The sequence below is a fragment of the Podarcis erhardii genome (assembly GCF_964252035.2).
Source record: "Podarcis erhardii genome assembly, chromosome: 8".
Classification (NCBI taxonomy): domain Eukaryota; kingdom Metazoa; phylum Chordata; class Lepidosauria; order Squamata; family Lacertidae; genus Podarcis; species Podarcis erhardii.
The window spans coordinates 86,821,889-86,847,679 of record NC_138499.1 but is presented as its reverse complement, the minus strand read 5'-3'; the positions used below and the strand labels follow the sequence as shown (position 1 = coordinate 86,847,679).

The following is a 25,791-nucleotide window of genomic DNA, read 5'->3' as shown; positions in this document are numbered from 1 at the left end:
GGCCGCTGGGACCATATAACACCGGTCTTGAAAGACCTACATTGGCTCCCAGTACGTTTCCGAGCACAATTCAAAGTGTTGGTGCTGACCTTTAAAGCCCTAAATGGCCTTGGTCCAGTATATCTGAAGGAGCGTCTCCACCCCCATCGTTCAGCCCAGACACTGAGGTCCAGTGCCGAGGGCCTTCTGGTGGTTCCCTCACTGCGAGAAGCCAAGTTACAGGTAACCAGGCAGAGGGCCTTCTCGGTAGTGGCACCCTCCCTGTGGAACACCCTCCCATCAGATGTCAAAGAGAAGAACAACTACCAGACTTTTAGAAGACATCTGAAGGCAGCCCTGTTTAGGGAAGCTTTTAATGTTTGATGGATTACAGTATTTTCATATTTTTGGGGAAGCCGCCCAGAGTGGCTGGGGAAGCCCAGCCAGATGGGCGGGATATAAATAATAAATTATTATTATTATTATTATTATTATTATTATTATTATTATTATTATTATCACCAGTTTTAAAAGGCTCTCACGTAGTACCATTAGAAAAGATCATTTGCCTGAGATCTTATAGAGCTGCTGCCAGTCCGAATAAATAGCCCTAGACAAGATGGAGTTCTGTCTAACAAAATGTGACTGTTTTATATCTTTGGGACCTGTTCGATTCAGTGTCTGGTACAGACTGGCACTATTAAAGACATCCGCACACCTTCTTTAATGCACAGAAATACTGTAAGGCACATCAGCCGCCCTTCAGGAGGGTGACTGTGGAAATACTGCTATTGTGAAAGAACTGGAAATGTTTGCGTTTTCAAGCCCTGTCTCAGAGAGTGAGCCTTGGGGTTGCCATGGAAACCTTTCATGCCACCACTGCAAAAGATGTGAAATCCATAATGTGCTACTGCCTGGCTCTTTGATTTGGTGTTTCTGGGGGAGAGAACATGTACAATATTGTGTGTGGAGAAGGGGGGAAGAGGAGACCTAGACTACATTCTGTAATAAAAATGATACAGACAGATGGCAACATGGAGATGGGTCAAGAGAAATCAATCTCAGTAACAAAGGTAATGAACAATTCTCCCTTCCAATATTACTGAAGAAGATTCTGATGAAAAAAAAATGTGGGAGAAATGTGATGGCTTTGGAAGTATCTGTCATTGCCTTCCTACATCTATATACACTTCTGAGTAAAAAAAAGAAGGCTGTGCAGCATAAATTTCTAGTCACAGAAAGGGGAAATGAAGAATATCCATTAATGTAACAAGCAGATTCTCATTTTTCATTTGCAAGAGATGCAAGGTCTTTGTTTCCTTTTGGGAACATTGAGGCACAATGGAGCCTATGGTTGACCACCTGACAAGTTGTATCATTATACTCCAGGGGTCACCAGCCCAGTGCCTGCGAGCACCATGACACGGGTGCCCCAAACCCAGACTCTGAGCTTTCAATAAAAAGTACCTAGCTCTCCTAGAAAGAAAGATATGGAACAAAAAGTGCAGGTCCCTTCTAAGCAATTTCTGTGAAATGAGAACTGGAACTGAGGAGTGTTCCCTGTTGTTATTAGGTGATGACAGCATCACTGTGGTGGGTGCATGTAAAATCAGGAGCAGCAGGACATAGCTGACTTCCTGTGGTTAGCATGAAGTTGTTGCAGGTGGTTGATTTTCTAATTCTGTGAGTGCCACACCTCACATAGCAGCCATTTTGTGACTGGCACCCCCAGTATTCTCTCAAAATTCAAAATGCCCCCACTGGTTCAAAAAGGACATACAGTACAGTGGTACCTCGGGTTACAGATGCTTCATGTTACAGACTCCGCTAACCCAGAAATAGTACCTCGGGTTAAGAACTTTGCTTCAGGATGAGAACAGAAATCGTGCGGCGGCAGCGGGAGACCCCATTAACTAAAGTGGTACCTCAGGTTGAGAACAGTTTCAGGTTAAGAACAGACCTCCAGAACGAATTACGTTCTTAACCCAAGGTACCACTGTACTAGATAGTCATCGTACTATGAACTGGATAGTTCACAGGTAATGATCACACACAAACATCAGTATGAATTGTTTTCTGTGAAATGACGGATCTTTTATTATAAACTAGTTGGAGTTTCCTGTGCTGTTTCATAAACATTTCAGGCAGGGATCTCTGGGAGGGACCCATTCTCATTGGTCGCTGTTTAATGTATAGCCTATATTTTCAAACAATGCCAGAAACCCCTGGCTAACGTCTTTTCCCCACCCCAGTTTGTGGCTATTTGATAATCTAGAAGATGCATATGAATGACATATGTATCTGTTGTTTGGCTCTTGCACATATCTCAGCTGAACCAAACAACATACAAATGTCATTTACATATTACAGTTTTACTAGTGTAGGTGTCCCTTTCAGCAGCTGGTCACAGGGAACGAATTCCCAAGGTACTGCTCCAAGAAGCTAAACTAGGGCAGGAAGGGTAAAGTTCCTGGAAAAGCCCTACCTTCAAATGGAGGCTATTGTGTAATGTCCTTCCTTTTCAATTCCTCCCTTCCTTAATCTAGGAGAGCATTCACAATAAGATGCTTATCAGGCCAGGTAATCACATCCACAGCTGTTTCCTGCTTTGTCAATACCAGTCTGAAGATGACGAAAAATAAGAATCTCATCCAGCAGAAGAAATAGACACAAAAGGCATACACTGGGTGAAGAAAAAAAGCAAGACTATATTTCTTTCCAATCACACTGATGTTAACACTCAGCTAAAGGAACTCCTTGTTCCAGTTTGCTTTGGATATTGCCTGAAATATAAACTGTCCTTAATAAAAAAAAATTGTTTGGTTGATTCTGAAGAAAAAGTACAACAAAAAGAGCTGTGTACAATAGTGTATGTGGACGCGGGTGGTGCTGCGGTCTAAATCACAGAGCCGAGGGCTTGTCGATCGGAAGGTTGGCAGTTTGAATCCCCCGACGGGGGTGAGCTCCCGTTGCTCGGTCCCAGCTCCAGCCCACCTAGCAGTTCAAAAGCACGTCAAAGTGCAAGTAGATAAATAGGTAACGCTCCGGCGGAAAGGTAAAACGGCGTTTCCGTGCGCTGCTCTGGTTCGCCAAAAGCGGCTTAGTCATGCTGGCCACATGACCCAGAAGCTGTACGCCGGCTCCCTCGGCCAATAAAGCGAGATGAGCACTGCAACCCCAGAGTCATCCACGACTGGACCTAATGGTCAGGGGTCCCTTTACCTTTACCTTTTACAATACTGTGTATTTCTGTATGTTCCATAGGCGCCAACTCCATGGGGCCTGAGGGGGCCCGAGCCCCCTCAAAAATTCGTTTGGGGGGGGCTCTGCCCCCCCAATAATTTAAGAAAATTATTAGTTATATTATGCTTTGTAAAATCACAAAATTATGTTGGTATTTTTTATTTTCCTTGTTTGACGATAGTTACCTTTTAAAATACATTCAGTAATGAGTTAAAACAAAGCCACTCCCGATCTAGAGAGGGGGTGGGGTTGCGGGCTCTTGACCCATCAACAATCTCGCGGGGCTGGCGTCAGCCCCTCGAGAAGCGGGGATTCCCCCTAGCTCATTAATATTCACCGCCCACGGCGGCAGCCAATCGGCTGCCGCAAAGGGCGGGCCCTCACAGGTTCACTTAAGGTCGGGGCAGCCCGGGGCTCGCCCCTTTCGTTCCCCCAGCAGCAGCGGTTTGGAGGTCTTGGGCCCCCCCAATATTTTTTATAAGTCAGTATGGGCCCCCGCCCCCCCAATATTTTTTATAAGTCGGCGCCCCTGGTATGTTCAGACTGTTATAGGAAAGCATCTCATATGTGTCCATGCATCTGGAACATCTGAATGTGTCTAGGTTTCAACAGCAAACAATCCCAAGAAATGGGTAGCAGGGTGCCATGTGAGAAATGTGGGCTTGTGTGCCAACTGCACCTTTCATAAGAATAGTGCTTCAAGGATAGCTGCAAGGCCCAGGAGGTTCTCACCAGCTGTCTATTGTCACAGCCAACAGGAAGTCTGTCTCAGTCTCTGCCCCCAAGTCAGGTTCCTCACCACCCCACCTAGTGCTACTGCAGCTCTTGTAACAGTTGTGTCCTGATAGGTGTTTGGATCTTTGACTAAGAATCATGGTGCACCATAATGATGGTTGGAGTTACGTACTGAGCTGAATGATCACTGCAGATGGTGAGATCACTTCAGATGGTGACAGCAGTCACGAAATTAAAAGACGCCTGCTCCTTGGGAGAAAGGCGATGGCAAACCTAGACAGCGTCTTAAAAAGCAGAGACATCACCTTGCCAACAAAGGGTCACGAAGAGTCGGACACGACTAAACGACTAAACAACAACAACAACTGAGCTGAATCCTAGAACAATAGGAGCCAGAATGCAGCAGCCTGATTGGTCTGCAGGAGCCACCCAATCCAGCTCCAGGTGGAAGTGAATCAGCGACCTGACTGGCCTGCAGGAGCAGCCAATCAGGATTCTGGAGGAAGTGAATCCGCAACCTGATTGGCCTACAGGAGCAACCCGGAATTAGCCAAGTACGTGGGGCCCATTGTGTAAATAATGTGTATATATATAGCTAGACGTACTGGGGAAAGTTTCATTCATTGCTACTACGAGCTGAATAAAGAGCATGAAATTCACACTCGACTCCGAGTATATTTCAGTTGGGTTGCCTGATAGAGGGGAAATCAACAAAATGAAGTCTAGAATAATAAAATAGGTTGTAAACCAGACGCCTTCATCTGCCCCACTTACAATAAAACATTTCTCTTCCATGTCGGTCTCTACAGCCACAGCAGGTGCTTTAGCTCTCCAATGGTTTAACCCCCCCCCCCAGCACTATCTTCCCTCATATCTCAAGACAGACAGATCCCAACAACATCATTTATTTCCAATCTGTAAGAAGGGCCCAACTTGTATTACAATAATATAGTAGAGGAACCGTGTTTCACAATAGAGAAACATGCAGCTTATCTGCATTATTAAACAACAGCTATTACTGCTATATCTGAGACAAGCTGCAATGACCTGTGTTAATAGGGATCGGTTGGCATCTGTCTGCCTCGGGAAACATCGATCCTCAGGAATCCATTGGTGCATGAGTACAGTCAGACAAGATTGTCTTGGAATTTGTCAGGCGATGTTCTCCTATGTAAACATAAGGAGAGAGTACATGTTTTGGATTTTGCTTGGATGGCTCCAAAGAATTTTTCAGTTCCTTTCTACGTAGGTGGTAGACAGCAGCATCTAAGGTGAAGTGTGTGTGTGTGTGTGCGCGCACACGCATACATAATAGAATTGTAGAGAACTGTAGAATTGTACAATAGGAAGGAACCCTGAGGATCGTCTAGTCCAACCCTAGCAATGCAGGAATATACCGCCGACCCATACAGGGATCGAACCTGCAGCCTTGGCGCTATCAGCACCAAGCTCTAACCAACTGAGCTATCCATGACATGCAGAAGAATCAGTGTAAAAGAAGGAAAGCTGGCGCAGTTGGTGTCAGTGGGTACAATCTATTCCCGAGAGAGAGAGAGAGAAGGAAAACATTACACAGAGAACATTACACTCTTCCATAAGCATGGAGATGGGGGAGAAATGCAAATTCACATTCAGATGTATTTTATTGGCAGGAAGTATTTATTTATTTTTATTTATTTATTTATTTATTTATTTATTTATTTATTTTCTATACCGCCCTATACCCGAAGGTCTCAGGGTTCACATAAAATACCAAATACATAAAATCAAAACAAAACAAACAACCAATAAAAAAACAACAACCAAAAGAGCCAGCCTTTTTAAAAAGGGTAAAGGATATAAATCAAGTCAGGCAATGGCCTGGCTGAAAAGAAACGTTTTTGCCTGGCGCCTAAAAGTGTATAGTGAAGGCGCCAGGCAAACTTCCCTGGGGAGAGCATTCCACAGATGGGGAGCCACTGCAGACAAGGCTCCGTTCTCGTGTTGCCACCCTCTTGACCTCTCGTGGAGGAGGCACACAAAGAAGGGCCTCAGAAGGTGATCTCAGGGTCCAGATAGGTTCATATGGAAAGAGACGGTCCTTGAGGTATTGCGGTCCTGAGCCATTTAAGGCTTTAAATACACTCTTTACTATCTTTTGAAGGGGCAGGGACAACACAAGTCCAGTTCAGACATGCAGCTTTCCCCATGTTCTAATGATCATGGGAATTAGGAATGTGTGTGACCCAGTTATTCACAAGTACGGTCTTACACACTGTTGTAACCATTCCTACTGTTGGAAATGGCACCTTCTTTACCCGGTTTGCCGCAACAAATATTTTCTCGGACGCAGTGAGAGAAATTCTGAAAGTATGTGTGTCTCTTTCCAATGTGGAGAGCAAAGGAGCCCATTCCTAGGCACTGCCATTCAAATGGTGTACATGCCCTATAACAGGGGTCAGCAACCTTTTTTCAGCTGTGGGCCGGTCCACCGTCCCTCAGACCATGTGGTGGGCTGGACTATATTTTTTTGGGGGGGGGGAGGGAATGAACGAATTCCTATGCCCCACAAATAACCCAGAGATGCATTTTAAATAAAAGCACACATTCTACTCATGTACAAACACCAGGCAGGGCCCATAAATAACCCAGAGATGCATTTTAAATTAAAGGACACATACTATTCATGTAAAAACACACTGATACCCAGACCATCCACAGGCCAGATTGAGAAGGTGATTAGGCCACATCTGGCCCCTGGGCCTTAGGTTGCCTAGGTAAAGGTAAAGGGACCCCTGACCATTAGGTCCAGTTGTGACCAACTCTGGGGTTGCGGCACTCATCTCGCTTTATTGGCCGAGGGAGCAGGCGTACAGCTTCCGGGTCATGTGGCCAGCATGACTAAGCCGCTTCTGGTGAACCAGAGCAGCACATGGAAATGCTGTTTACCTTCCCGCCAGAGCGGTACCTATTTATCTACTTGCACTTTGATGTGCTTTTGAACTGGTAGGTTGGCAGGAGCAGGGACCGAGCAACGGGAGCTCACCCCATCGCAGGGATTCGAACCGCCGACCTTCTGATTGGCAAGTCCTAGGCTCTGTGGTTGCCTACCCCTGCCCTATATCTTGTGACTGATTACGCAGGGAAGAGATTACCTCCCTCCCTATTTTATTCAGGTGGCACCCCTGATGGAGACGGATGGTTCTGGGAGCCATTGACTAGGACTGGAACTTCCGCAGGTCTTGGGCTGACCCAGGAATTATATGCAGCACACAGAGTCAGGCTGGCAACAGCATTCATTTGATACCTGCTGAGAGTTGGTTTTGTGAAGTCCTCTGTAGTATCACATTAGTTCTCTGAAATACTGGCTCTTCTTGACAACTTCACCATGCCCCGAAGCCCAAGGAAGCTTTGTCACAATAAACCCGGTTCAGTTTTCCTTCGACATCCTCATTTGATCTGTGAGGCAAAAGAGGAGGAGCATTAGAAAGCCACCTGAATTTGCAAAGGATGCTAAACAGGATGCTGCAAACAGCATTTAGAACAAAAAGGAGAGAGGGAAATAAATTTAAAGGATGCAGCACTGTGCTGACCTAGCAAACATGGGTCACCTCTGGGAAGGGACTAGCAAATGAGATGAATTCTAGGAAAGTGTGATATTGTCCATCTGGAGAATAAATTGCAGAGAGAGAGAGATTTGCATCCTTCTCTGGTTCCCCTCTGCTTTCCTAATACATTCACCCTCCCTATTCACTCTTAATCAGATGTAAGCGTTTGATTTGTGTTGGCATCTAGCAAACCAAACAGAAAAAGATTTGAAAACGTAAGAAACTTGTTCCTCTTAAGAACCTTGTTCCTCCTCAACTGTTATTAATTAATTTACTTATTTAAAATGGTTGTTTTAAAAGGTCTTAAATTATATATTTATCGGTTATGTTTTGATGACTACAGCCATGCCTCGGGATAAATGTGCTTCAAGTTAAGTATTTTCAGGTTGCGCTCCGCGGCGACCCGGAAGTAACTGAGTGCGTTACTTCCAGGTTTTGCCGCGTGTGCATGCGCAGACAGTCAAAATGATGTCACGTGCATGCACAGAAGTGGCAAAATGCGAGCCACACATGCGCAGATGCGCAGACGAGGGTTGCATTCGCTTCAGGATGCAAACGGGGCTCTGGAACGGATCCCTTTCACATCCCAAGGTACCACTGTATTTTAGAAGCTATTTTGTAAAGTACGGCTCTTGTTAAGTGGCTGATGAATGTGTTAAACTGTTGGCCTCCCCCAGGGTTTCCTTCTCCAGGACCACAATCTCCTTTCCCCCAAATGCATGTTTCTTTTCAGGACGGCAACATCTTCTCTTCTCCTACCTCCTTTTCCCTCCCCAGGACCACCATGGGTTCTTTCTTCCTAAGCTTCCAAACTCACAAACAGGTCCCCATTCCTGAGACCACCTTATTTCCTATCCACAGCTGCTCCCCAGAACAATGATGTCACCCTCCCTCGGAGCCTGTCCTTCCTACGTTTTTCTCCTGAGAAGCCCCATTCAGGTTCTGACTTGATTCTGAAAAGGTCACTCCATGGGCCTCTTCTGCCGCCTAGTGGTCCAGACTGTCATCACAGCATGATGACGAACTTGAGTAAACGCAATATAAAGAGGGAGAGATAAATATCATAGGAATACAGCCCAACAATGAAAACAGAACAGCAGGGAGAGCCAGATAGTGCCACCGGTCAGAACTAAAACTAGAAAGCTTGAGTGAATAAAAAAAAAAGGTCTTCACCTGGTGCTGAAATGGTAAGAGAGCTTCTGACAGGCTAGCCTTCTGCCAAGAGCAGTCCTGAGATAGTGTGCCACAACTTAAATCGTTTTATCACCTGCCTCACTTCATGGTCCTATGATCAGGTAATGGAATGACCCCGAGAAAAACCTCTGAGGAGCACCTTAATACCTGGGCAGGCATGTGTAGGAGGAGACAGTCCTTCAAAAATCCTGATTCCACACCATTTAAAGGTCAAAGTCAGCACAATGAATTAGGCCTGGAAATGGACTGTGAGCCACTGCAGCTATTTTAAAACTGGCAAGATATATCCAGGTCAAATTAATAACCTAGCTGCCATACTTTGCACTAACTGTAGCCTCTGAATTGTAGTTTCTTTAAAGATGGCCCCACAAGCATTGCAATACCTCATGTTACGTCCACTTCATGTTACGTTCTTTCAGGTTACGTCCCGCAGCAACCCGGAAGTACCAGAAAGGGTTATTTCCGAGTTTTGCCACTCGCACATGCGCAGAAGCACAAAATGGCATCACGCACATGCGCAGAAGCGGCAAATCACAACCTGCGTGTGCGCAGATGTGCCGCTGAGGGTTGCACTCTTTTCATGTTATGAACGGGCCTCTGGAACGGATCCCGTTCGCAACCAGAGGTACCACTGTATTACAAATGGGATATTACCATAGTATAATAAACTATGTCTCAAGCTGTCTCTGACTCTCTAGGAGAAACCACAAGGGACACACCTGCCTCAGTTGGTGAACAGTGCTTCAGTCCACTGAGGCCATTCGGATCAAGCTAAGGTTGGCTCTAACCACATACCCAGGCTGAAGAAATGGTCCATGCACCTGCAGAGGAGCAAAACACCATCCTCCAAGTCAGATGAACCACCAACCAACATCTTGTCAAGACATAGCAACTTGTCAAGACATAAAAGGTAAAGGGATCCCTGACCATTAGGTCCAGTTGTGACCAACTCTGGGGTTGTGGCGCTCATCTCGCTTTATTGGCCAAGGGAGCCAGTGTACAGCTTCCGGGTCATGCGGCCAGCATGACTAAGCCGCTTCTGGCAAACCAGAGCAGTGCATGGAAACGCCGTTTACCTTCCCGCTGGAGCGGTACCTATTTATCTACTTACACTTTGATGTGCTTTCAAACTGCTAGGTTGGCAGGAGCAGGGACCGAGCAATGGGAGCTCACCCTGTCACGGGGATTCGAACCGCCGACCTTCTGATCGGCAAGTCCTAGGCTCTGTGGTTTAACCCACTGCGCCACCCGCGTCCCATTGTCAAGACATAGCTTCAGTTTATTTGTCTTTATGCAGAGGCATTACAGGGATACAGCTTCACCTGGGTTTAAACAAAAGGGGAAAGGATTTGGGCATCCTCAACTAAAACCTAATGATACCTCAACTCAAACATCTGGAGGACCACAGTGGTTGTAGATGTTGAACAGCAAGTGGGACAAAGCAGAGCTGTGCTACACAGCATCACTGCCATGGACAAGAGCAGCAGTCTCCCACTCAGGATCTTGACCCAAAAAATATATTTACGAACAGAATAATACTGAAAATCCAAGTGTGGGGGTGTGTTTGTTTTCTTTCTTTAATTTATTCTTTTGATTAGTTTCAGCTAACAATCTAAGTGCTTGAGTAGACTGGTGTGACTTTCTTAAGGAACAGCCTCACGACTCTCTTTAGAAAGGTATTTATTACCTCTGATTGGCTCATGAAAAGGTTAAATGATGTCTTTGCACAACGGAGAGAGACCTTCTTTCAGAGTCTCACATTCCTCCAACACGTTAGTTATCCACAACCAGTGTGTTGCTACTTACCTAAAAGATTTGTGGCATGGACCTATGGGTAAAAATTGGCATAACATTTTCTAATCTACCTGTGCAGATGAAAACTTGGAAAACATTTACATGAACTTTTGTGCCACTGTGTTTGCAGACATGCTACAGTTCATCTTTCTCCTCACTGCCAAGCAGACAGGGAGGATTCCAATAATTTAAACTGCATTCACACAGAAACTGCCCAACATGTTTCCCAGCAGTCTAGCTGACCAGCATATATGAGCAAATATGAATTATTAGAGAAATTAGGACTGAGTAAAAAAAAAAAATTGTGAAAATTTTTTGAAGGTTTTTCCCCTTTGAGCCTTTCTCTCCTGCAGAATACTAGGCAAAACCACCTGCGGATTTGGGATAGAACTTTGGATCTAGTGTTAATCCTTTGCATAGCTGTATTTGAGCCAAAGTGGCACTGTGGGTTAAACCACAGAGCCTAGGACTTGCCGATCAGAAGGTCGGCGGTTCGAATCCCCGCAACGGGGTGAGCTCCCGTTGTTCGGTCCCTGCTCATGCCAACCTAGCAGTTCAAAAGCACGTCAAAGTGCAAGTAGATAAATAGGTACCGCTCCAGCGGGAAGGTAAACAGCATTTCCATGAGCTGCTCTGGTTCACCAAAAGCGGCTTAGTTATGCTGGCCACATGACCCAGAAGCTGTACACTGGCTCCTTTGGCCAATAAAGCGAGATGAGCGCCGCAACCCCAGAGTCGGTCACAACTGGACCTAATGGTCAGGGAGGGAAGCCTACAGCTGGTGTTATGTACTGAAGTTCTCACCCTGGGCCAGCAGGGGGATACTGTAGATAGTTTTCACTCAGGTCCACATATGCAAATAAGGGATTGAAAGTGACGTTCAGTGATTGGATAGTTACAGAAAGTGGTTACTGTTGCATTGTAGTGGAACTCTATATAAGCAGGCTGGCTGAACCCTTCAGTTCAGTTCTGTTCTGGCCTGTGAATAAACAAGAGCTGTTTGAAGAATCGCTGTGTCATCTGATATGTTCACCCACAACTTAACAGCTTCCCCAACCCACAACACACTTGGCCGTCATTCAAGGTGCCCCAGGGCATCAGTTATTTAGGACCCTGCGTGTCAAAGGAAGAAGCCATGGTGGCTTTTCATGATGGTCCTAGCATTTTCAGGGCAGTTGGAGATTATGCAATTTTAAAATGCTATAGGAGATAAAGGATATAAAATGCCATTGCATGCACCAATATTGTCCTTGGCTGGCTGGCATTCCCATCTCACAGGGCAGGTGATTTTACGTATTGCATGCAATGCAGGCCGAGGCCTTCTGGCCTCCTGGAGTTCAGAAGCTTCATCTGCATAACAAAAGACAGAAAGGGTTAAAAAACCCACCAATGACATTGTTCGTAGTTGGCAGACAGCCAATCCCTGCTGAGATAGGGCCAGTGTTGTGATTTGCTAATTTCAAAGTGACATATCACAGGTGAGTTGTGTGTTTTGCCTGGGCCGGCTTAAGGTATATAAAGTGGGCCAAGTGCCCCTGTTCGTCAGTCTTGTTCTTCTTGTTCCTGATGATCCAATAAATGCTACTCTTTCCAGTCACCTCCTTGGTCCACTGATTCCTTCGTTCACCAAAATGAACTCGTAATAGAGTTCCATTAAATGCGCGGAATAGTCAGCATCCCAATGTTGCTGCCCACAAAGAATGGAGAATTTTGGAAAGCCGTTTTAGCTCAGCCCATGAGAAATCGAGATGCTTGCCACTGGCATGCTTCTGCGTCTCCAGAGAGCAACCTGCAGGCAAAGGCTCCTGCATCCGTTCAACCTTTCGATAAGCCTCATCGAAAGACAGAAAAACCGCTCCAGCTTCTAGGTCTCCCTCTCTGCTGCTGTGCTTGTGTGTGGTGAAGCCCATAGCCGTGGGGCTGATCTGAGTGCCAGCGCCAGAATGTGTTAGGAAGCTTGTGAAGCAATAACAACGGCTTGCCCAGTGATGGGGCGAGGGAAGGAGGGGGAGAAGGCGGATATTGCTCATTATCAGGCCTCACTGCCTGGCCTAATTGCTTGCTCAGGCTGAAACAATTGTGTTAGATGCTGCTTTGCCTAATTATTGTGAAGCTAACAATCACTGGTAAGGGAGACCCAGCACAGCACGAGGAAGCCAAGGTGTACGTGGGGAGGTGCCTGTTTGCTGGGCACTTAAGGGACGTGATGCTAAAGCTCTGAGTTAGAAGAGAGAGAGAAAACATGACCTGAAATTGGTTGAGCAGGTCTTCTGTCTGTCTCTCTCCCACCCACCCATTTCCTCTGCAAGCTCCATGGAGAAAAATAACAACAGATCTAGTGCCATGGCAGTAGATTTAATCTCCAGCAAATGTAAGCTCTTGGGGAAAGAAAAACAGGCACCACAACAGGATATTATTATTATTTTTTATTATTATTGACCCCCATCCATAGCATTAGGCTGAGGCAGAGTTTGCAACGGACACCGCCACAAAATGCTGCCTCCCACCACAACTCACATGTGCACACATCAGCCACAGGGTGCTGTATAAGAGGCATGCAGTTCTCTGTACTAAATCAGGCAGCTTGCAGCTCTCTATAGGTAGAACAGATGCTCACCCAACTAATAGCCAGCAGGGACCCCGCCATTCTTTGCAGGCTGCAAAGGCATCTAGTTGTTACACTGTGGAACAAAAAGCCTGCCAGCCTGTCTATTACGTACAGAATTTGCTCCATGTCACTTGGTGTTTTCTGCTCTACTAATTTTTTGTCCCTTCCTGATTTGTGGCTTCTTTAATCACACATTTTAAAGATCCAGCTACCCAGCGTAGCAGTTTTGGAAAGTTAAGAGGCATTGAAAAGATAAATATACGTTCCAGCTATGAGGAGCTGGAGCTGGAAACTAGGACTTTGCACTGACTTCAGAACTGAATGTGAATTTAGGTTCAGCACTTTTTGTTTTGATTCGCTTCGTTTTCTGGGCAGTAGAGTGGGCATTGGTTCAATACATCTTACCCACTAAATCGGATCTAAACGGATATGAGGAAAATCTGAAGAGAGATTTTGCTTAACCAAGCTCCAGTTCAGAGGATAAGATTGCATTTTCACAGGCCACAGTTGTAGAACAACAAGAAAAGCTCCCAGACCTGAGTTAATTAATCAGTATGTAATACGGTTGAAATAAATCTGGAGCAGAAATGTGGATGAGCAGTAACCACACCCTAACTGCTGCTGCTGTCAGTGAATAAGAGAATGTTTACTCCTGAGTAATAAATAATAATAATAAATTTTATTTATACCGCGCCCTCCCCAGCCAAGGCCAGGCTCAGGGTGGCTAACAAGCAATAATAAAAACAAGTTGAATGAATACAACTTAAAAACAAGATTAAAATACAACATTAAAATATTGAAACATTAAAATGCAGCCTCATCACAGGAGGAGAAAGGAAAAAAGAAAGAGGGGGAGTGAATCAAATTGACTCCAAGCCAAAGGCCAGGTGGAACAACTCTGTCTTACAGGCCCTGCAGAAAGAAATCAGATCCTGCAGGGCCCTGGTCTCATGAGGCAGAGCGTTCCACCAGGCCGGAGCCAGTGTTGAAAAGGCCCTGGCTCTGGTTGAAGCCAATCTTACTTCCTTAGGGCCCGGGACCACTAGGGTGTTGTTATTTATGGACCTTGAGGTCCTCCGTGGGGCATACCGGGAGAGGTGGTCCCGTAGGTACGAGGGTCCTAGGCCGTGAAGGGCTTTAAAGGTCAAAAGCAGCACCTTAAATCTGACCCTGTACTCCACCGGGAGCCAGTGCAGCTTGAAAAGCACTGGGTGAATATGCTCCCATGGCAGAGACCCCGTGAGGAGCCTCACTGTAGCATTCTGCACCCGCTGGAGTTTCTGGGACAGCTTCAAGGGCAGCCCTGCGTAGAGCGAATTACAGTAGTCCAGCCTGGAGGTGACCGTCGCATGGATCACTGTGGCCAGGTCAGGGCGGGAAAGGTAAGGGACCAACTGCTTGATGTGGCGAAGGTGGAAAAATGTCGCCTTCACTGTTGCTGTAACTTGCGCCTCCATGGAAAGGGAGGCGTCAAGGATTACACCCAAACTCTGAACGGAAGGCAATGGCACTAATTGGGCCCCCGCAAGAGAAGGGAGTTGGTCCCTCATCCCCATGCCATCCCGACCTAGCCATAGGACCTCTGTCTTCGAAGGATTTAGTTTCAATCGGCTCCCACGAAACCATCCAGCCACAGCTTCCAAGCATCTGGTCAGTGTGTTCGGGGTCGAGTCGGTGTGGCCATCCATCAGCAGATAGAGCTGAGTATCATCAGTGTATTGGTGACAGCCCAGCCCAAAGCTCTGGACAATCTGGGCAAGGGGGCACATAAAGATGTTAAAAAGCATCGGGGAGAGGATTGGATCGGGGAGAGGATTGGATCGGTCTGGACCAGACTGGGCCTGATCCGGATTTACAAATCAGAGCCACAAAATGAATCTGCTGGAGTCTGAGCACAGCCCCAATATTTAATTACATTCACTACTTTGTGTGCTTTGTCATATGACCAGAAAGCCTGCCGAAATCTGACAGAATTAATAGCAGAGAGCTTGAGACTTTTGAGAAGGAAAAGATATTAACAAGTTAATCATCTCTCTCCAAATTAGTCCAGAGGGAGCACATCCAAGCTCCTCATAAAGCGCCGGAAAGGAAGAAAACTGACAGAGGGAAGCTGTTTGTATAAGAGCAATCTTACCACCCAAATACAAAATACAAATACAAAAAGCAGTTGCACTGCATATATAATGGTGGGAGAGGGAGATGAGAGAGAGGAGGGCGAAATTGCCTTGGCACTAGTAACAAAAACCTCACCGATTAGCTCAGAGTTCCTTCACTGGCATCTCATGGGACTCCCGGCCCCATTTCTCAAAAACTCCCTGTTGGTGGAAGCCAACTGAGTGAAAGGAAGGAGGGCTTCTGCATGTGCATCTAGTTAGTTCCTGCATCACAGGTAAGTACCTGAAGAGGGAATGTCCTGCAAAGGGGAGTGCCACAGTTTTGAGCACGAATACAGTGGTGCCCCGCAAGACGAATGCCTCGCAAGACAAAAAACTCACTAGACTAAAGAGTTTTCCGTTTTTTGAGGTGCTTCGCAAGACGAATTTCCCTATGGGCTTGCTTTGCAAGACGAAACGTCTTGCGAGTTTTTGCGAGTTTGTTTCCTTTTTCTTAAACCCGCTAAGCCGCTAAGCCGTTAATAGCCGCTAAGCCGCTAATAGCTGCTAAGCCGCTAATAGCCGTGCTTCGCAAGACAAAGAGACTCGCGGATGGATTAATTTCGTCTTGCGAGGCACCACTGTACTACACCTATGATACGTAAGCATGAAGTAGCAGCTGGCTGGTAACCTTTGCGGAAATGTTCACGGTCAATATTTGCAGTGAATAAATGTGATAAACTAGAAGGAGGCTTCACATATGTGAAGCTGTTTCCGGGTCTTCGAGAGGCTGTGGTGGAGCTGCTTTTCCATGGGTTCGTCGCACAGTGCGGCTGTCGTGCTCTTTAAAGAATGAGCACTTAACTCCTGGTTGGAGCCAGGCAAGCAGGTCTTTAGCATCTGACAGTCTTCCCTGATCCCAGCTGGGTGACACTTGCATGCTAAGGACCTGGCTGTTTGGACCCTAGGAGTCTAGGAAGCTGCCTTGTTAAAGTCAGGCCATTCAGTTCAGTATTGTCTGAACTGGTCCTACTTGCCTGCCTGATGTCAATAGGCAGCGAGATCCAAATTCTAGGTCCTGCCACATTATGATAACCGTTTTCAAATGGTCAAAGGGCTGTCACATGGAGGATGGAGCAAGCCTGTTTTCTCCTGCTCCAGAGGCTAGGACCTGAACCAATGGATTCAGCTTACGAAAAGGGAGATTCTGATGAAACATCAGGAAGAACTTTCTGACACTAAGAGCTGTTTGACAGTGAAACAGACTCCCACGAGATGTGGTAGACTCTCCTTCCTTGGGAGATTTTTAAGCAGGGGTTGGATGGCCATCTGTTGTGGATGGTTTAGTTGAGATTCCTGCATTGCAGGGGGTTGGACTACAGTTCTTAGAATCATAGAATCATAGAGTTGGAAGGGCCATCGAGTCCAACCCCCTGCCAAGCAGGAAACACCATCAGAGCACTCCTGACATATGGTTGTCCAGCCTCTGCTTAAAGACCTCCAAAGAAGGAGACTCCACCACACTCCTTGGCAGCAAATTCCACTGTCGAACAGCTCTTACTGTCAGGAAGTTCTTCCTAATGTTTAGGTGGAATCTTCTTTCTTGTAGTTTGGATCCATTGCTCCGTGTCCGCTTCTCTGGAGCAGCAGAAAACAACCTTTCTTCCTCCTCTATGTGACATCCTTTTATATATTTGAACATGGCTATCATATCACCCCTTAACCTCCTCTTCTCCAGGCTAAACATGCCCAGCTCCCTTAGCTGTTCCTCATAAGGCATCGTTTCCAGGCCTTTGACCATTTTGGTAGCCCTCCTCTGGACACGTTCCAGTTTGTCAGTGTCCTTCTTGAACTGTGGTGCCCAGAACTGGACACAGTACTCCAGGTGAGGTCTGACCAGAGCAGAATACAGTGGCACTATTACTTCCCTTGATCTAGATGCTATACTCCTATTGATGCAGCCCAGAATTGCATTGGCTTTTTTAGCTGCCGCGTCACACTGTTCTATAAGTCTATGGGGAGAGGAAGCCAGTGGGGGTCTGGAGACAGAAGAGGAAGCGGGGCTCCCTGCCAGCAGCGGCGGAGGAAGCTGCTTGAGCACCTGGGGATCCAGTTACAGGGAATCAGGCAGAGGGCCTTTTCGGTAGTGGCACCCGCCCTGTGGAACGCCCTCCCACCAGATGTCAAAGAGAAGAACAACTACCAGACTTTCAGAAGACATCTGAAGGCAGCCCTGTTTAGGGAAGTTTTGAATGTTTAACAGACCATTGTATTTTAATACAGTGGTACCTCGGGTTACAGACACTTCTGGTTATAGAGGCATCAGGTTACAGACTCCGCAAACCCAGAAATAGTACCCCGGGTTAAGAACTTTGCTTCAGGATGAGAACAGAAATCGTGCGGCGGCAGCAGGAGGCCCCTTTAGCTGAAGTGGTGTCCCAGGTTAAGAACAGTTTCAGGTTAAGAACGGACCTCCAGAACAAATTAAGTTCTTAACCTGAGGTACCATTGTATTTTGTTAGAAGCCGCCCAGAGTGGCTGGGGAAACCCAGCCAGACGGGTGGGGTATAAATAATAAATAAATATTATTATTATTATTATTATTATTATTAAAGTGGTACCTCAGGTAAGAACTTAATTCCTTCTGGAGATTTTACAGGGCAACAGGAGCTCATAAAAAAACCAAAAAGTTTGTTGTTCCAAGAATCTTGCAAAGTTCTGAAGGAAAGCACAGGAAAGGGAAACAGAACGAAATTATGCAAAATTATATGAATGCAGTATAAAGAATACAAATTAGGAGGAAATTGTGCACATTTGCTTGATATAGATTTTTGAAGTAGTTCACCAGAATTCAGGAGAAGAATTTGTGTGAAAAGTATTGCATTCTATTTTTTTTGTGGGGCTCTCATAATGGTATTGTTTTATACTACTCTTTTATGGAACAATTCAGGTTTAACAATTCACCTTTTCTTGCATTAGACTTTGGATAATCTTGGGCCGACATATATATGTGCATAGCATTAATCTAGGGCTGCCATTTGTTCACCCAGAGCTGTCGGTCCAAGATGTGAAATCACCTGAATGTCTGGAGGCTTACTGAGCTTGTGGATAAGCACAAAAGGGAGGTAGCAGTGATACTATAACTGGTTAGTAGAAAGCACAGTGGCATTGTATTTGCCTTAATATTGTCTTGTGGATTCAATTTGCATTTATGAAGTGAGGTGAACAGCTTTGGGAGATGAACTGGTGAATTTCCCCATCTAATGGAGCAAGAATACACCGGGATCTGAAATACCAGATGAGCTAACTGAGCAGCACTATGAATTGATGGTTTCCCAGCTTCTGACTGAGGAGAAAGGCACATTCACCCCTCGGGCTGCCTAGCTATGCCAAGTGCAAAGCCAGCTGCAAGGCGAAGGGAGGCAGCGAGCGAGAAAATGCCCAGACCCTTGTGTTAAATTTCTGTGCACTAGCCCTGTCACTTCCTGTCACCACGCTTTGCCCTTCATGTGAATCTCCTGCTCAATTAAAGGTGATGTATTAGTGGAGCAATAACTGAGGGGTGTTGGCTTTCTGTCCCGCCCCCCCCCCCAGCCTGCTACAAGCAACCTTCTTCACTTGGTTAGGTGCCAACCACTAGCCAGGGAGATCTCACAAAGGGGAAATGTTTGGTGCCACTTTCAGTTATATGGTATGTACACACAAAGTATCAAATGTGGTGACAGTAATAATAATACAACAAAACAACAACACCACTAACTGGCTTATAAGTATAAAACCAAATTTACTAGAATAATAGCTAGAATAGAGATAGACTTGTAACCCTTCAAACAATAAACGTACTCAGGTGTCATGTGCAAGACAAAGCCTGGAAACATGGAGTGGATAAATGTACAACTGTATCTTAACAAGTTAAAGGTAAAGGTAAAGGGACCCCTGACCATTAGGTCCAGTCGTGACCGACTCGGGTTGCGGCGCTCATCTCGCTTTATTGGCCGAGGGAGCCGGCGTACAGCTTCTGGGTCATGTGGCCAGCATGACTAAGCCGCTTCTGGCAAACCAGAGCAGCGCACGGAAATGCTGTTTACCTTCCTGCTGGAGAGGTACCTATTTATCTACTTGCACTTTGACGTGCTTTCAGACTGCTAGGTTGGCAGGAGCAGGGACCGAGCAACAGGAGCTCACTCCATCGCGGGCATTCAAACTGCCAACCTTCTGATCAGCAATTCCTAGGCTGTGTAGTTTAACCCACAGCGCCACTCACGTCCCCTCTTAACTTACATGTGCAGTAAATGTTATACAGACTGGATAAATGATACGTTCAACAAGTTTGTAAGTCCAATCACAGAAAGGCAACCCAGTGTGCTACCCTTGCCGTTGTGGCAGCACGGGGTTGCCGTTCTGTGATTGGACTTACGCTACTTGTACATTTATCCACTCCATCTTTGCATTATTTCCAGACTGTGTCTTGCACATGGCACCTTAGTATGTTTGTTGTTTTAATGGTTACAAGTCTATCTCTATTCTAGCTATTATTCTAGTAAATTTGGTTTTATACTTATAAGCCAGTTTGTGTTATTGTTGTTTGGTTGTATTGCCACTTTCAATTATTACATGCTTTCATTTTGTGAGACACAGCTATGGCTTGACTCAGCATTGAACAATGGATTAACAGTTGTTGCTACTGCTGCTGTTAATGTGAAGAGGAAACATGTGACACTTCGGACCTAAAGCAGCCTGCTGGATCCTCTGAAGTCCTTACCCTGCCAGAGCTCAGGAATCCATGCGTGTGTGTTCCCTAGAACCATTTATCCACTGAAATACTGTTTCTGTAACTCTCATGAATGCCAACGGGCCTGTGCTAGTGATTTATCACGAGAATTTTCTGCATACAGTTGCTGAGTTGCATGTGGGAGATGCCATTTTTGAATGCTCCACCGTGTTAAAAGCAAGAGCAACTCTTAATTACAGGGAAAACTATTCTAAACCAGCTAATCCTCTACAGTATTTGCAGGAAGTTTCATTAATAAAGAAACCACCTGTTCTGATTCAGCCAGGACTGCTCTGTTCTGTGTTCTGAGCCTGGTCCTACAGAAAGCCTTAATCTCAATCATCCTGATGTTAAAGCAGTTACTTCTCTTTTCTCATTGCACTGTCAATGCCTCTGGTAGCTAAAGATGAAGCCTAGGTGGCTGAGAGAATGGCTACTTCTTGAAAACACGGACATTTTGGATCTGGAAGGTTTTTTTAAAAATATATATATATTTTATTAAAGTTTTTAAACATAAATGCAAAGATAGAAAACAGTATAACATATATCATAACATACTTTCGTGACTTCTTTGGACTCCCTCACATCTCCCGCTCCCATTTGCATCATTGTCAATTCTTGCCTGCAATTTATCATCTTGTTTACAATCTTGTGTCACATTCATTTAACTCTAATCTGTAAATTCTCCAATAGGTTTATAATTTTTCCTCAACTTACTTGTCATCTTAATTCCATCTAGTTTAGTGGTGCACAATTATTTATGATCTAGCATCCTTTCTTAACATTCAACCAAATTACAATGTTTTTTTAAATAAATCTTAAATTTCTTCCAGTCTTCTTCAACCCTCTCCTCTCCCAGGTCTCGGATTCTGCCAGTCATCTCGGCCAGTTGCATATAGTCCATCAGCTGCATCTGCCACTCTTCCAGTGTGGGTAGATCTTGAGTTTTCCAGTTTTTTGCGATGAGTATCCTTGCTGCCGTTGTTGCATACATAAAGAATGTTCGGTCCTTCTTTAACACCTTCGGGCCGACAATGCCCAGAAGGAAGGCCTCTGGTTTCTTGGTGAAGGTATACTTAAATACCTTTTTCAGCTCATTATATATCATTTCCCAGAAAGCCTTCACCCTAGGGCAAGTCCACCAGAGGTGAAAGAATGTACCTTCATTTTCTTTACATTTCCAACATTTATTATCAGACAAATGGTATATCTTGGCAAGTTTAACTGGGGTCATGTACCATCTATATATCATTTTCATTACATTTTCCTTCAAAGCATTACATGCAGTGAAGTTCAACCCAAGGTCCACAACCTTTCCCAGTCCTCAAACATAATGTTATGCCCAATATCCTGTGCCCACTTTATCATAGCCGATTTAACCATTTCATCTTGTGTGTTCCATTTTAACAACAAGTTATACATTCTTGAAAGTACCTTAGTCTTAGGTTCTAACAGTTCTGTTTCCAACTTCGATTTCTCCACCTGGAACCCTAACTTTTTGTCATTTTTAAAAACTTCTTTAATCTGAGCGTAGTGTAACCAGTCTCGCACTTTATCCTTCATTTTCTCCAAACTCTGCAATTTCCAATTGTCTCCATCTTTTTCTAATATTTCCCAATATTTTGGCCATTTGGCCTCCATACTGGGTCTTTTTCGGGCCTTAGCTTCCAGAGGTGAAAGCCACCTTGGAGTTTTGTTTTCCAATAAGTCTTTGTATTTTGTCCAGACATTAAACACTGCTTTCCTGACAATATGGTTCTTAAAGGCCTTATTGATCTTAACCTTGTCATACCATAAGTATGCATGCCAACCAAAAGCATTGTTAAAACCTTCCAGGTCCAGTACGTCAGTGTCTTCGAGAAGTAGCCAATCTTTTAGCCAGCAGAAAGCTGCGGCTTCATAGTACAACTTTAGTTCTGGCAGGGCAAAGCCCCCTCTTTCTTTCGCATCAGTTAATATCTTAAACTTGATTCTGGGCTTTTTGCCCTGCCAGACAAATCTGGAGATATCTCTCTGCCACTTCCAGAAGCACTCCGTTTTGTCCTGGATCTGGAAGGTTTTAATAATGTCTTTGGGTGGCATGCATATTTGTGGTATGACAAGGTCAAAGCTCACAAAGCGTTTAAAAACCATATTGTCAGGAAAGCACTGTTTAATGTCTGGATAAGATATAAGGATTTGCTTGAAAATAAAACGCCAAGGTGGTTGTCACCAATGGAAGCTAAGGCTCTGAAAAAACTCAATATGGAGGCAAATTGGCCAAAATATTGGGAAATTTTGGAACAAGAAGGAGACAGATTAAAACTGCAGAGTTATGAAAAACTAAAAAACAAAGTGCGAGATTGGCTTCATTATTATCAAATAATGGAGGCTTACAATTTGGACAAGAAAATTGGTTTTCAGGTGAAAAATCAAAACTGGAAATAGAACTGTTAGAACCCAAAACTAAGAATTTGTCAAGAATGTATAACTTGCTGTTGAAATAGAATACTCAGGACGAAATGGTTAAATCTGCAATGATTAAATGGGCACAAGATGTTGGACATAATATCATGATAGCTGACTGGGAACAGTTATGGACCACAGGTATGAAGTTTACGGCATGCAATGCCTTAAGAGAGAATATAATGAAAATGATATACAGGTGGTACATGACACCAGTCAAGCTTGCAAAAATCTATCACCTGCCTGATAATAAATGTTGGAAATGTAAAGAGATTGAAGGCACATTCTTTCACCTTTGGTGGACATGCCCAAGGATTAAGACCTTTTGGGAGATGATCCATAATGAAATGAAAAAGGTACTTAAATATACCTTCCAGAAGAAACCAGAGGCCTTTCTCTTGGGCATGGTCGGCCAATTGGTGCTAAAAGAGGATAGAACTTTCTTTATGTACGCCACAACAGCAGCAAGAATACTCATCGCAAAGTATTGGAAAACACAAGATCTACCCACCCGGGAAGAATGGCAGATGAAGGTGATGGATTACATGGAACTGGATGAGATGACTGGCAGAATCCGAGACCAAGGAGAAGAGTTGGTGGAAGAAGATTGGAAAAAAATTAAAGTTTATCTTCAGAAATATTGTAAAATTAAGGAATGTTAGGAAGATGTTGGAATAAAATTAGGTGGTTTTAGCAGAAAAGATATAAAGGACTAAGTAAAAATGAATTGGTGAAAGAAGAGAATGCAAAATCATAATATATTAAGATAAATTATTAAGATAAAAACAAAGATGGAAAGGATTTGCTGAAATATCTAATTGAACTAGAATACAAAAATGGGAGGTGTGAGGAGGTCAAGGAAGTAAGTGAATGAAAGCAAGTGATGTAAAGGTTTGATTTGTTTTTCTTTTTTCTCTTTTCTTTTTTGCTTTTTTGCTTTTGGATGATGTTTGTTTTATATGTATTGTTCTTTTTTTTCTTTGTTGATTGTTACTTATATATATATTTTTTCTTGTAACCTTTTAAAAAATCCTAATAAAAATTTATTATAAAAAATAAAAATAAAGATGAAGGACCGAGAGCTCAGCCATTTGCTGAAAACACTGGTCTAAGCATGTGTTTACATGCATACATGTGCCTGAGTTATAACTATGCAGAGAGATGGGGGGGAGGGGAGTTGTTCACTGATTTAGGCAGGGCACTGTACGTGCTTAGGCAACAAAAGTTAAATATCTTTTCTTGAAAGAAAAAAAGTTAATGGTTCCCTGCATGAAACACCTGCATAGATTTGCCTGCAATTCTGTAGGCTTAATCCGCTCAGGAGGTAATTCTGTGTATCTGCAAATTTCATCCACTTCTGCAAAGAGGAAATCACTTATAGGCATTTTTAGATTCCTTCTTATATTCAGTTTGAGTGGGAGGGTGTGGACACAGAGCTTCAGATTTAACAGATCTAATTTGGACCTGAATAATAAGCTGAATGTGTACATGCCTGGTGTACATGCCTCTCTTTTTAAAAAAAAAGCTGCAGCTCTCAGGGAAGAGCAGAAGAAGTCTTGGGAGTAAGGAGTGGGTGGACGGGGAGGCAAAAAATAAAACACAGTTTCTGCCCTTAACAGATGTATTATTTAAGCAATATACAGTGGTGCCTCGCAAGACGAAAAGAATCCATTCTTCGAGTCTCTTCGTCTTGCGGTTTTTTCGTCTTGCGAAGCAAGCCCATTAGCGGCTTAGTGGATTAGCGCTATTAGCGGCTTAGTGGATCAGCTGATAAGCGGCTTAGCGGATCACCTGATAAGCGGCTTAGCGGCTTAGCGGATCAGCTGATAAGCGGCTTAGCGGCTTAGAAAAAGGGGGGAGGGGGGAAAAACCGCAGGAACTCGCAAGACATTTTCGTCTTGCGAAGCAAGCCCATAGGAAATTTGTTTTGCAAAGCACCTCCAAAACAGAAAACCCTTTCGTCTAGCGGGTTTTCCGTCTTGCGAGGCATTTGTCTTGCGGGGCACCACTGTATAGTATTCTAGCTCAGAAGCAGCTCATGAGATGGGGTCACTACACTAGCTTCCCAGCATGTGGGTCTCTGCTGCTTACCAGAAGATGGAGGGGCAAAGAAAGGAGAGGTTGGCATGGTGCAAATGGACTGGTGGAGCCAATTGTCACACCTGCTGGTGCGTTTGCACCATACAAACTTCCCTGCCCCCTCGCCCCCTTCAGTCCCAGTAAACAACAGCAACACACCTGCCAGGAAGCTAGTATAGTAACTCCACTTTACACCCCCTTAGTTCCAGTTTGGAGCTAGAAGGCTGTCAGTGACAGAGGGGTGAACCTAAGTCCCAGTTTTGTCTATTCACTGGAACGGACACGAGGAGTCCATACAACTGAAGCATTCCGAATTTAAAAATGGAAAGTGTAATGGTGGTGGTCAATAAAAGAGGTTTAAAGACTGTCTCATGGCAAATTTTAAAAAATATAGTATAAACACCAACAATTGGGAAACACTGGCCTGCGAGCGCTCCAATTGGAGAACAGCCTTTACCAAAGGTGTTGTGGGCTTTGAAGACACTCAAACTCAGGATGCAAGGGAGAAAGGTGCTAAGAGGAAGGCACATTTGGCAAATCCACACCGTGATCAACTCCCGCCCAGAAACCAACATCCCTACTGCAAAAGGATGTGTGGATCCAGAATTGGGCTCCACAGTCACTTACAGACTCATTGTTAAAACCGTGTTTACTCGGCTACAAGTGATCTCCAAAGAAGAAGACCATTCTATGTTGCAGGCAACCAATACAATCCCCACAGAATGATAGATAGGATAATATGTCTGACTCCCTCAGTGGCCAACACAAGAGGAGTGAATCAGATAGCAGATGTACAGTCTTCTCCACAGGCAGAGGAAATGAGATTGCTAATAGGACAGACCTGGGGTGGGGGTTTGGAGTGGCGCTGTGGGTTAAACAGAGCCTAGGACTTGCCGATCAAGGTCGGCAGTTCGAATCCCCATGACGGGGTGAGCTCCCGTTGCTCGGTCCCTCCTCCTGCCAACCTAGCAGTTCAAAAGCACATCAAAGTGCAAGTAGATAAAGAGGTACCACTCCGGCGGGAAGGGAACGGCGTTTCCGTGCGCTGCTCTGGTTCGCCAGAAGCGGCTTAGTCATGCTGGCCACATGACCCAGAAGCTGTACACCGGCTCCCTCGGCCAATAAAGCAAGATGAGCACCGCAACCCCAGAGTCGGCCACGACTGGACCTAATGGTCAGGGGTCCCTTTACCTTTACCTATTGCAGATAATAATATTGTGCAGCTTGAAGCAACTGAATGCATAAGAACTGTCTCCTTTTGGA

The 25,791-nt window shown here is 44.8% G+C and overlaps 1 long non-coding RNA gene across 1 annotated transcript in view; it reads right to left on the bottom strand.

Moving 5' to 3' along the window:
* Positions 1-25,791, bottom strand: part of LOC309347964 — a 54,495-nt gene that overhangs the window by 1,141 nt on the left and 27,563 nt on the right. The window contains exons 2-3 of the long non-coding RNA XR_014159085.1: positions 7,244-7,395; positions 5,005-5,124 (exon numbers count right to left, since the gene is read on the bottom strand). This is a non-coding gene — a long non-coding RNA (uncharacterized lncRNA). The remainder of the gene's footprint in view (positions 1-5,004; positions 5,125-7,243; positions 7,396-25,791) is intronic.